The sequence below is a fragment of the Magnolia sinica genome, chromosome 12, assembly GCF_029962835.1.
Source record: "Magnolia sinica isolate HGM2019 chromosome 12, MsV1, whole genome shotgun sequence".
Classification (NCBI taxonomy): Eukaryota; Viridiplantae; Streptophyta; class Magnoliopsida; order Magnoliales; family Magnoliaceae; genus Magnolia; species Magnolia sinica.
This window is the reverse complement of record NC_080584.1, coordinates 40,336,685-40,349,238: the sequence shown is the minus strand read 5'-3', so window position 1 is coordinate 40,349,238 and position 12,554 is coordinate 40,336,685. Positions and strand designations below refer to the sequence as shown.

The 12,554-nt window shown below is 40.5% G+C and overlaps 1 non-coding gene across 1 annotated transcript; it reads left to right on the top strand.

The window, feature by feature from the left end:
• Positions 1–1,203: 1,203 nt before the first annotated feature.
• LOC131222139 (small nucleolar RNA R71) lies at positions 1,204–1,305 on the top strand. The gene has a single exon (XR_009159847.1). It is a non-coding gene; the product is annotated as a small nucleolar RNA R71 (small nucleolar RNA).
• Positions 1,306–12,554: the final 11,249 nt, after the last annotated feature.

The following is a 12,554-nucleotide window of genomic DNA, read 5'->3' as shown; positions in this document are numbered from 1 at the left end:
TTCCCAATTATACAAGTGATGGTTGGGATACCGGGATCTTTGTATTTTTGTAGCACATCTTGCTCGAGGATGGCACTCACTTTTTCTGTCAAAAAGATTTTCTTTTATATGTTTTACCGTCTTTTGGTCGTACATAAATCTTTTAGAAATTTGCATATGAAAGGATTTGTTTAACGGCATCCAGTAGAGGGATGTTGACCTTCACTTGCTTAAGCACCTCTAAAATATCCTGAAAGTTAGAGAGAGATTTTGGTGCAATCAACCGTTGAGGGAATGGCGCAATCGGCTTACTTTGAGGTTTCGGTTCTAACTTATGTAGAGCATTGCTAGGTCTATCATTCTCATCTATTTTTGCGTCCTTAGGCTTTTCAGCCCTCACCAGAATAGATTTGTCAATTGTCTTCCCACTCCTAAGAGTGGTGATAGAGTTAGCCTACTCCATCTGTTTTGAAGGGCTTAGGTCACTGATTTCATATTGTTGTTTTAGGTTGGGGAGAGGCTGAGCTAAAAGGATCTCTTTCTTCCCAATTGAATTTTTTGTTTCAAGCCCTTGTATGGCCTTTGTAAGGTCTTGAAAGGCTTGCAGCATACCCTGATTAAAAAGCTCTTGGTTCTGGATATGTTTTAAGACCGGATCCTCTTAAGGTTTCCATTGATTCATAAATTGGTTAAGGATCCCTCGAGGAGTAGCCGTTTGTCCGTTCCTCCAACTGAAGTTTAGATGGTTCCTCCAGCTTGAGTTATATGTATTTGAGGTGGGTCCACTAAAAGGTTTTTGGTACTTATTTTTAGCATTTGATTGCTCATTCAATATCTCTTGAAAAGCAGAATTATTAAGCAATTCTCAGTTGTATGTATGTTACAAGCACAAATACCACAAACAACTTCCGCAGTCTCTTCGGGTTCTACCTTCTTAAGTTCCATGGCCTCAACGTTTCTTGTGAGTTTGGCCACTCTTACATTTATATCATCTTCCTTTTTAGAACAAAAATTCATCCCCTTTCCTTTGATTGAGTAGGCTTAGAAGTGGTAATTCTTGAAGAGGTATCCCATGATTGCACATTTTCAGCAAGTTTATCAAAATAATCATAGGCATCATCGACTTCCTTATTCATGAATTCCCTATTACATATCATCTTCACAAATTAGCGCATTGGTGAGGTCAATCCCTCATAGAAAAAGCTTGTTATACGCCATGTTTCGTAGTCATGTTGTGGACATGAATTTATGAGATCCTTAATCGCTCCCAACTTTAGAAGAAGGTCTCATCCTCTTTTTGCGCAAAATTCATAATTATTTGACTTAAGGTATTTGTTTTATGATAAGGGAAGAACTTTTTAAGGAACTCCCTTGTTATCTCAGCCCACGTGCCAATAGACCTTAGTCTTAAGGAATGTAACCACGACTTAGCCTTTTCTTTCAAAGAGAAAGGAAACAATTTCAGTCTAACTGTGTCCTCAGACACGTTTGGGAAGTGTAATGTAGATATGATTTTATCGAACTCTTTCATATGCAAGAATGGACTTTTAGATTCTAGTCCATGAAACTTAGGGAGGACTTGAATTACTCCTAGTTTAATATCCACAGTTCCTGTATTCAATGAAAATATCATGTTGGAAGGTGTACTCACCCCCGCCGGTTGTAAATAATCTCATAGAGTACGAGGCAGGAATGAATTATGCACCTTGTTTTCATCTTGAACTTCCTCAACTGGTGGTTGAGGTTGATTTGCAGCCATTACTAAAATTAATTAAGAGGATATCAAGTGGTGTCTAATCCTTTGATAGATAGGCAACCCTTCGACTAATCCTCCTTCACTCAAGAGACGTTGAGTGTTTTCACGAATCCACTTAGGCATGAAACATGCACAGCCCTCGAGCACTAAACAACTAAAACCTAGAAGAAAGAAAACTAGAAAAACTAAAATAAATAAGAGATCAAGAAAAGATAGAGAGAATTGGAAAGAGGTTACCGGATTGGAGTTGTTATGTTAAGATCCTACAAAACAGAAAACAATGTTAGTTTCTAAAAACAATTTCAAAAAAAATCATAACTTAAAAAAAAATTTAAAAAGTTAACCTCAATCTTAACCTAATTCTAATACCAATTAATTCCAGAAAAACGTAGTCGTAGTCCCCAGCAATGGTTCCAAAAACTTGTTCACAACTCTAAGTGTAGGGTCACAATGTAGTAATAACTCGTGAGAACGAGGTCGAATCCACAGGGACTAAACTTGTATGTATTCTGAAAAGAACTAGAACTAAAAAAAAAAAAATCTAATTCTGAATTCTATAATAAAAGAGACTAATTGTGATTAATGTTTAAACTATCAATTAAAGGTGTAAACTAGGGTGCTAAGGATCCACTTGTAGCTATCAAGATGTTACCTTACTTGATGTAAGGAACATAATTGGAATTGAAGTCCTATCCTATTCAATTGGAAGATAAAGCAATTTAAATCAAATCTGAACTTTTCATTGACCTAATTCTCACTGGAGGAGAATTGTGATGATTAGAAGGGATTCCATCACCCTACCATGCCCAGGAGATGATGGTGAATAATGAGATTTACCAATCTCACTATCTTAAAACAGGAAAGGAAGATATCCAAAGCTATCACAATATCTATTATAATTTGTGTCATGCCCCAAACTCGGAAACCGGGCTCACAAAATTCCCGATCGCTGAATCCAGTACCGACAGCCTCCGTAGTACCCCATTCTCAGCTCCCAGCATCCATACGTCAGGTTCCAATCCTGGGATCCTACAAGGAGGATTTCCAACGTACTTTTATCTCGTAATAAGCATAACCACAAGTGTACCCAAGTCACAAAGACAACATCATCACATATCCACTAATATAAACATTTGGATACAATACTGAAACAGAAATACATATATCGAAAATCAAAACTCCAGAAGACCGTTGCACGCTCCAAGCTCAACGCTACTATGACCTAACACTACCTGCACGCATCTATCGAACATAAGCTTATAGAAAGCTTAGAGGGTGGTGAAAGTGTGTGCGATGCACGTGCAAGCATATAAATATCAGGGTAAGTCGAAATACTGGTAATCCATAAATTGTACAATATCAGAGTAATGCAGAAACATGCTGGTAAGTCCATAAATATCATCAGCCTTATCCAGACTATGCGATGTAAAGACATAATAGGCTAATATGATATGATGAAGAAGCAATGTAGATCAGCTATGCAATTCGGAGACATAATAAGCCAAATATCAGATACTGAGTCCACGAATACCATCAACCTTAATCAGGTTATGCAATACAAAAGCATAGTAAACCAAATGCTATGTGCTGAGGATGCAATGCAATATGCGATGCGAATGAAATGACCAAACTAGAGTGTGAAGTCGGGATGATAGTACGTAGTATCACAAGCTAAGGGGTCCACCACAAGGGACTTCTATCCAAACCAGTCCCATACCTAAATTTGAATAGTTAGACTCAATGTGGTAAACTCCTAATCTCGGGTTAGTCGCGCGCCCCAACTGAAATCCTGGCCATTGCGAAGGTACACGTAACAAATAGTTGCGCACCACCAGCCCGAGTGAATAGTGAATGAATGAATGAATGAGTATGCAACTCCTGCTCAATATGTTCACATAACAGTACCGTACATCTCTGAGATCATCACCAGGGTCTAGTACACTCTACATGCAATCGCCGCCCACTGGAGGTGCAACCATGCAAGTGGAAGAGACCTCACTATCCGCCTGGCCATTAGTCAGTCAATATCTACCGAGCACATCGATAGTAGACTCAATCACGAGCTGGTCAAACTCAACCTAGCTATGCCTACTACCCTCAGGCGGGTAAGGCCACCACCCCTTCCTAACCGACCACGACACAGTGAGAGACGCAGCCTACTGGTATTCGGCAATCGGGCGCTCATGTATTCACTTGGTCTAAATGTTGAGGCATCCTCTGGTACCGAGAGGTTTAAATATTTTCACCCAGGGTCATCTATAGCGGCCCGATGCTAGTAACAGATTTTCGGTGTCCCATCTAGCCATCGACAACATGACTGTGGAGGCAACGGCCCTAATGTTGCTAGGGCTTATAGTAATCACAACACATAATGCAAGATGCATGAATCATACAATCCAGTCATGCATCAATCTTTTGCATATCATGCGCTCATGTGAGACAATCTCCGCCTATCAAGGAGTCTCATAACAACCTGCCCAATGAAAAATGCAATGGTCAACCACATCTCATAACAAACATGTAGATGATGCGTATGGGCATATATCATGATGCTATGCTGTCACATACTCATAATCGGTATCAGATGATATACTCGTAATTGGTATCGACAATCGACCTCGACAGTTGGCCTCGATAATCGGCCTCGATAATTAAAATCGACCTCAATAATCAGAATTGGCCTCACAAAGGGCCTAAGGGAAGGCCACAATGTGGACATTTAACCATTATTTCCCATCAATGTGGACATTTAACCAACATTGCTCCCAAAGAGTGGCCCACATAGAGCCAAATGTATCGTGGGCCCATGGCCTCACATAATGGCTTAATATACATCGCCATGAGACACATACAATCTTAATGGGCCTCATATAATCATAATGGGCCTTACACAAGGGTCTCATACATCACAATGGGCCGCATCACATGGGCTTAATACACTTCACATGGGCCACATAAGCATCACATTGGGCCTCGCTCATGGACCTCATGTACATTACAATGGGCCGCAATACAATGGGCCCCATATATGTCAATTGGGCCGCAATACATGGGCCAGAAAATACATCTCATTGGGCCTTACCAAATGGACCGAAAATACATCATAATGGGCCTTACCAAATGGGCTGAAAATACATCACAATGATCCTTAATGCATGGCCCAGAAATATATCACAATGGGCCACTCATACGAGCCTAATATACATCACCATGGGCCATGACCCATGGGCCCCAAATACATCACAATGGGTAACGACCCATGGGCCTCAATATACATCATGATGAGCCATAACCCATGGGCCTCAATATACATTAAGTGGGCCGCATCAATAGCCACACCAATGGGCCTCATATACAACAAGTGGGCCGCATCAATGGGCCACACCAATGGGCCTCAATATACAACGAGTGAGCCGCATCAATGGGCCGCAAGAGAGAGCTTGGACTATGACCCATGGGCCTCATATATATCAAGTAGGCCGCATCAATGGGCCTCATATATATCAAGGCGGGCCTCAACAATGGGCCTCATACATATCGAGGTGGGCCGCAATGACTGGCCTCATATATATCAAGGTGGGCCTCATGAGAGAGCTTGGATTACACCAAAAATCATTTCAATAGTTGCAGGTATAACATGTGTATCACTGTACACTATTATTCTATGGGGCATATGGCTCATTAATGATGATTAGCATTGTCCTAACATTGGACATGTAAATCAGCACTATCCAAACATTGTCCATGTAAATCAGCACTGTTCAAACATTGTCCAGCACCGTCCAGCACAATCTGGATGGTGTGGATCCAATCCATACATCATAGTGGATTTCCACAGATGGATGGACAATACGAACATCAAGGTGGGCCACTGCACGGACGGTGCAGATACGTCGTGCATCATGGTGGGGCTGTACATGGCACCTCCAGATGGACGGTGCAGATAAAGCACATACATACAAGGTGGGTCCCATGGAACTCGCTGACGTCTCACGTCAGCTAAATAGCTGGTGTGAGATGCACCAGCCAATTCACTTCTCTCAGCAGGTGAGTCCCACGTGGGGCCCACCAGATATATATATTATATATTTTATTTATTTATTTATTTTATTATTATTATTATTAAGCGGATAGCAACGTCCAGGCCCTGGACGGCCTGGATATTGCATCATAGTAGGGTCCACAGTCACGTCCAGATGGACGGACAGCGTGGAATACAAAACATACATCTGAGGTGGGCCCACACGTGTGGACCCATAAGCTTTGGAGAAAGCTGATGTTTGTGTTTTACCTATGTCCAGCAGTGTCTACTACTGGACGGTGCACATACAACACATGTAAACGGTGGGGTCCACATCAATGGACGGTGTGGCTACAAATACATCACAACAGGGCCTACACAACATCGTCCAGCAATGGACAGTGTGGCAAATAGATACATCACGGTGGCCCTTGCACAGATGGTGCAAATAAAACCCATACAGCATGGTGGGCATCACGTCCCAAACTGATGGACGGTGGATGATCAGACCCCACTTGCTGATGTTAAGGCAGCAGTAGCTGCATGCTGCGTGGGGTCCACATAGATGGACAGTGTGGATCAACGTATACATCACAGAGGTCCAAACAGCACCGTCCAAATGGACGGTGTCGATAAAACCTATACATCAGCGGTCGACCCTACCCAGCACGTACGCATGGACGGCTGGATAGCATGGATTTACTAATCAGGTGGGCCACATCATCACCAAAAAAAAGGGAAGAAAGAGAAATAAAGACATGAGAAGGGGAGGGACCCCGCCACTATGGGCCCTCCCTATATAATGCATACATCAAGTGGGTCCCAAATCATGTGGACCCTACATCAAAATCAAATACTATGAACACCTACCTTTGATCTCCTCTTCCTTCTTCTGCCTATAGCCTCTAGAGCTCCAAGGGAATGATTTCAATGAATGAGATGATCTTAAGATGGTGGAGATGAGAGGTACGAAGGTGCGCCACACTAGCTTCTCTCATGGAAGCTTGGACGTGGGTTACTTAGAGAATGAGGGAGAGAGAGATGAGAGTGAGAGGTTGTAAGAGAGAGAGAGAGAGAGATGAGAGTGAGAGGTTGTACGAGAGAGAGAGAGAGAGAGAGAGAGAGAGAGATGGGTGAGTGATAGGTGTGAGTGATGGGTGTACTTGGTTGTAAGAGAGAGAGTTGACTTTGGGGAGGGTGGTTGTACTTCGGGATGTATGTTGTACTTTGACTAGTGATGTGATTGATTTGACATGTTTTCTTAGATTTGCAAATGTGCGGCATTTCCTCGAACTGAATGCGGGCCCACATCTCCTGGCCTGAGTATCACCTCGGCACATAATACACGGTGTCGAAACCACGGCGACGACGCGGTCGCTAGGTACAAGTCTCGGGTCGAACCGACTCTGGAATATGGGATATAACTTAAGATCACACGCAACTACTATATATGCATCGCCGGTTGCCAGAATTCGACCGGGAGGACCGTGGAAGCCTACGGAACGGTACAGGCTAGGATACAAGTCTCACAATTTGAGTCATAATAAATCATAGAAAACTAAAAATTTTCTCTTAATATCAAACTAGAAATTAATGAAGTTCAATAAGAACAAGAATCAAAGCAAAATAAACATCCAAACACAGTACAAGCTTCACCTTTTGCCCTAGCTAAGAGGTTTAGCCAACCATAGACATGATTGAAATCAAATCTCTTAAATAAAGCATGAAAAATAAACTAGGAAAGAAGAAAAACTCTTTAGCGGCTTCTCCACCCCTGTGTATGCTCCTTGATACCTTTCCAAACCCTAGAAAATGCTTTGGAGCATCATAAGGAGTCTTATTTATAGTTGTGGAACTCCAACTTTCGCACCAAGTTGAAAATTTCTAGAAACCACCTCAAATTTATGCACTCTGCGTAGTTTCCTAAAATATACTCAGAGTTTAAACCACCTCAAATTTAGTACTCTGCGCAGTTTTCGAAAATATAGTCGGAGTTTCCGAATATGCTTTTGCAAGGCAATTTCAGGAATATGTTTGTTTTCACGATAATTTCAGGATTCCTTTTCTTCACTTCAAACTTTGATTCTCTTCATTCCTCACTTAGTTTTCTTAGATCTTTGGCATGTGAGTTCTTCATTAATGACTTCCAAATCTCCAAATCTTCATGTAGTAATCTTTTGAGCATAAATCTTCCTTTTGGCATCAATTTCACCTTAAGATCTTGAAATCACCCGCACATGAAAACATGAATAATTAAATCGATTAAGCACTAACATGTTTATAAAAGCAAGGTATAAATAGGGAGAAATATACAATATTTCACTCTCAACATTAACAAGTGGTGGAGTTATCCCACTTGTTGTATAATATTTATGTCTCATTTCGAATCCAGCACCCAATGCCCACATACCAAGTTCCAAATTTGATGTGCGACTTGTAACGACTTGTAAATTTTGGAGTCAAATTTTTTTCTTTCACTAATAGATATCATGTATTGTTGGGGGAATGCACGAAAGCAACCCTGAGTTAAAATCAAATATAAGATATCAAATAAACCAAGTACGCAGGAAACAAAAGGTTTTATGTGAAAAAACCCTTGCGGGAAAAAACCATGGCACAAAGTAACAGCAAATCCACTATGATCAACAATGTTACAAGAGGTGGGTGGACTTACCAATCCGAGAAAACCCCATAAACTATACAAAACCTTAGCTTTGCTCGCAAAAGCCCTAAACATGTTCTCAATACCCTAATTCCCAATTACAAGCCCTTATAAAAAAAAAAAAGTTAAAACTAAATTAGGAAACAAAAAATGCAATTCCTCAAAACTTTGCAAGTCGATTGATGGGAGCTTCGATTAGATCAAGTGTCATCGACGACCCATCGATGGGATCGAGGTCGTCTTCGATCGAATCGATTTCAACCCAAAATTGTCCAATAAACAAAAGCAAATATTCATGAGTCTTCATATCAGATCGACCGATCTTCGATCTGATCGAACTGCCCTATTCCAAATTAATTTAAGACATCTATCAACAATCTCTACCATATCTTCAATCATCACGAACCACAACTCCAAGCTCCATCTCTAATTGCTTAATCATAAATCTACTTCGTTATTGCTTCTCATGCACACTCTGTCTTCATCAAGCCTTCGTTAAGCCTAGAGAAGTCGCACAGAATTTGAACTTCTCTATAAGAACCACCTTCATAAGCATGTCCATTGAATTCATGCTTATGTGGATCTTCTCAAGAGTCACTCCGCCTTCCTCAAGCACATGTCGGATAAAATGATGACAAACATCAATATGTTTAGTACAAGAACGGTTAGAGCTGAACATGAGTCGAGCTAGCTCGAGAAACTCACTCGAATTGACTCGATTGAGCTCAATCTAACTCAACTAGCAAACTAGTTTGGGTCAGACCAAGTGCCAAAAACTTTAGCTTGAAAAAAATCGAGTCGAGTTCAAGCTTGGTCAGGTTTGGTCAGGCTCGAATCGACTCGACTCTAAACGAAGTTCGAACCCAACTCAAACTTGACTCACTCAAATTATTTATTTATATATATATATATATATATATGTATGTATGTATGTATGTATGTATGTATGTATATAAATATGTGTGTGCGTGTATTCTTAATTTCATCCACAACACACACACACACACACACACACACACACACACACACACACACACACACACACACACACTTTTCCTCTTTTCTATTTCATTTTACCATATCCGAGCATGAGTGAGTAACAAGCCGGCAAACCCCACCACCTAACGAGCCGAGCGGAGACAACTGACAAGCGACCCCACCTCTCTATCTCTCTCCACTCTCTCCTTCTCTTATTTGTTTCTCCTTCAGTCCTTTAAGCCAGGTAACATTTTTTATTTTTATTTTTTCTCCTTGCATGATGCAATCGAGTTAGATCAGGGTTTGGTTGGGTTATGTCGGGTTGGGTCAGGGTCGAGTTGTGTCAGGGTGGGGTGGGTCAGGTCAGTGTGGGGTTAGGTTACGTCGGGTTGGGTCAGGGTTAGGTTGCATCGGTTGGGTCAGTGTTGGGTTAGGTCAGGGTTGGGTCAGCGTCAAGTTAAGAAATTTTAAACTTATGTAGACTTGAATTTGATTCTTGATTACTTCAAGTGATGATTTGTATTTAATTAAAGTAATTTACTTGAATATGATTCTTGATTACTTGAATTTAAATTCTTGATTACTTTAGAAATTTTAAACTTGTGTAGACTTGTATTTGATTACTTAAATTTGATTTATGCTTAATTCAAGTATTCAACTACAAATCATATATTAAATATATGATTTGTAGTTGTATACTTCAATTAAATACAAATCAATTAGTTTTAGAGCCACTCCACTTGACACTTGACACACTTGACATATGAATTTAATAATCTACCTTCCCGTTTAATGGTGGGCTTTCCAGCAATCTTTCTTGTGGCATGGTCCACTTGAGATTTGGATATGACTCATTTTTTGGATCATGCCATACATTCAGCTGGCAAAATAGATACACGGCTTGGATTAAACACATACATCATTGTTGGGCTGACAAGCACCAACCAGCTGCTTCGTGGCTGATGGCCATCATGGCATGTAATCCACAGCCTAGGACAACGGTCCCAACCAATATTTGGTTGGCTAGAGGTGGGCCCACCTTGACATGCATGTAAAATCCACTCCAACCATAATGGGTCAAGATGATAATTTAGGTGTATTACTCCAACATCAGCCACATCGATAATTTTAGTAGGGCACATGAGTGGAAACCGTGTAAGGGACACCCACCATCAAAATCACTTCACTTGGTGTGATCCACATACATCATGTATGGGTCTAATGTTTGTTTTCCATGCATTAACCTCTACAAGGCAATTAATGGATAAAATGGATTTCACATAAACATCATGGTGTGCCCTGTAAAAATTCAAAGGTAGGCTTCTCCTCTCCCACTATTTTTGTTTTGTGGCCCAGTAAATTACAAATCAGCCATTTTTTTTACACCCTAGAGTTCAATTGATATCATGGACTGAATTATCAGAGTGATCACAGGAACACATCATGGTGAGGCTCACTTACAACACACTTGTTTAAGTTGGCATGATCGGTGGTAATTTGGTAAGCAAAATGTCTCCTGCGGTACTATGTCAGAGGAGACCATTACTACACACACACACACACGAGAGAGAGAGAGAGAGAGAGGAATGCTCACTTGCGCACATTTTTAAGTGAGCACCCGAGCGCACCTTTGCACACATGTCATGGACATAGAATCTGAACAATCCATGTGATACGGCACCCCTTGAAACTCTATGGGCCTAGTTTTCAGCTTGATCCAAAACTCTAGTTGGCCATAGTAAAGATAAATGCAAATCATGGGAGGAAACCGTTTCCTTTTGCCATGGCCCACCAGAGTTTTGTATTTGGCTGAAAGTTGGGCTAGTGAGGTTTCAAGGGGTGCCGCATCACATGGACCATTCAAATTATGTTCCCATGACAAATCACGTAAGAAGATGTAAAGGTGAGCATATATATATATATATATATATATATATATATATATATATATATATATATATATATATATATATATATATATATATATATATATATATATATATATATATATATATATATAAATGCTTAGCTTTTAAGAACTCATTATACGTGATATGATTCCAAAATCTAAATGGTCCACGTGATGCAGCACCCCATGAAACCCCAAGGGCCCAACTTTTACTTTGATCCAAAATCTAAACAGTTTTCTCCCTTGATTTTGTACCAGAGTTTTATATCAGGGTGAAAATTGGTACATTGGAGTTTCATGGTATCTTCATCACATGGACTGTTCGGATTAGACTCCCATAACATGCGTGTAAAGGTGCGTACATGTGCACGTGCGTATAGGTGAGCATGCCTCTTCGCACCCACCCATTGAAACCTTCCTAATTGTTTGTAGGGTCCAGTGAGTAGTTAAATATTCTCAGTCATGTGGAAAACTCCAATGGCCTAACACTACAAGAAAATAGGCCTTTAGCTACAATTTTTTAGCCTCAGTTGAAAAAATGGAGGCTAAATGTGTTTTTTAGCCTCGGTTGCTAAGGAACTGAGGCTAAAAGTTCATTTTTTGCCTCAGTTACTAAGGAACTGAGGCGAAAAGTATACTTTTAGCCTCAGTTGCATAGGAACCGAGGCCAAAAGTCTACTTTTTAGCCTCAATTGCATAGGAACCGAGGCCAAAAGTCTACTTTTTAGCCTCAGTTGCATAGGAACCGAGGCCAAAAGTCTACTTTTTAGCCTCATTTTAAAATGTTATTATGGAAATTAAGCAGGTCCACAGCTCTAGTGGACCACACCAAAGGAAGCTGTAGTGATAATGACACCCACCATTGAAACCTTTCTAAGGGCCACAGTGATGTTTTTTTACCATCCAACCTATTAATAAGGTCATGTAGATGCGGATGAAGTGAAAAAACAAATATCAACTTGATCTTAAACTTCTCTAGCTTCCAAGAAATTTTTAATGATGAAAGTTAAATCCCCGACCTATACCTACCTCATTTTTTTTATAATACCTTAAAATGATATGAGAAAAATGATTAACGGCGTGGATAAAACACTTACATCATGGTGGGACCCACAGAGCCCTGGGGTAGGATGCAATCTGTCCCTCCACTGGACAGTTTGCAGGGTGATTTATAGGCATACTGCCAACATTATTAACGGATGGCCTATGTTTTAAAAATAAAACCCCATGAGACCATCCTATCCATTAC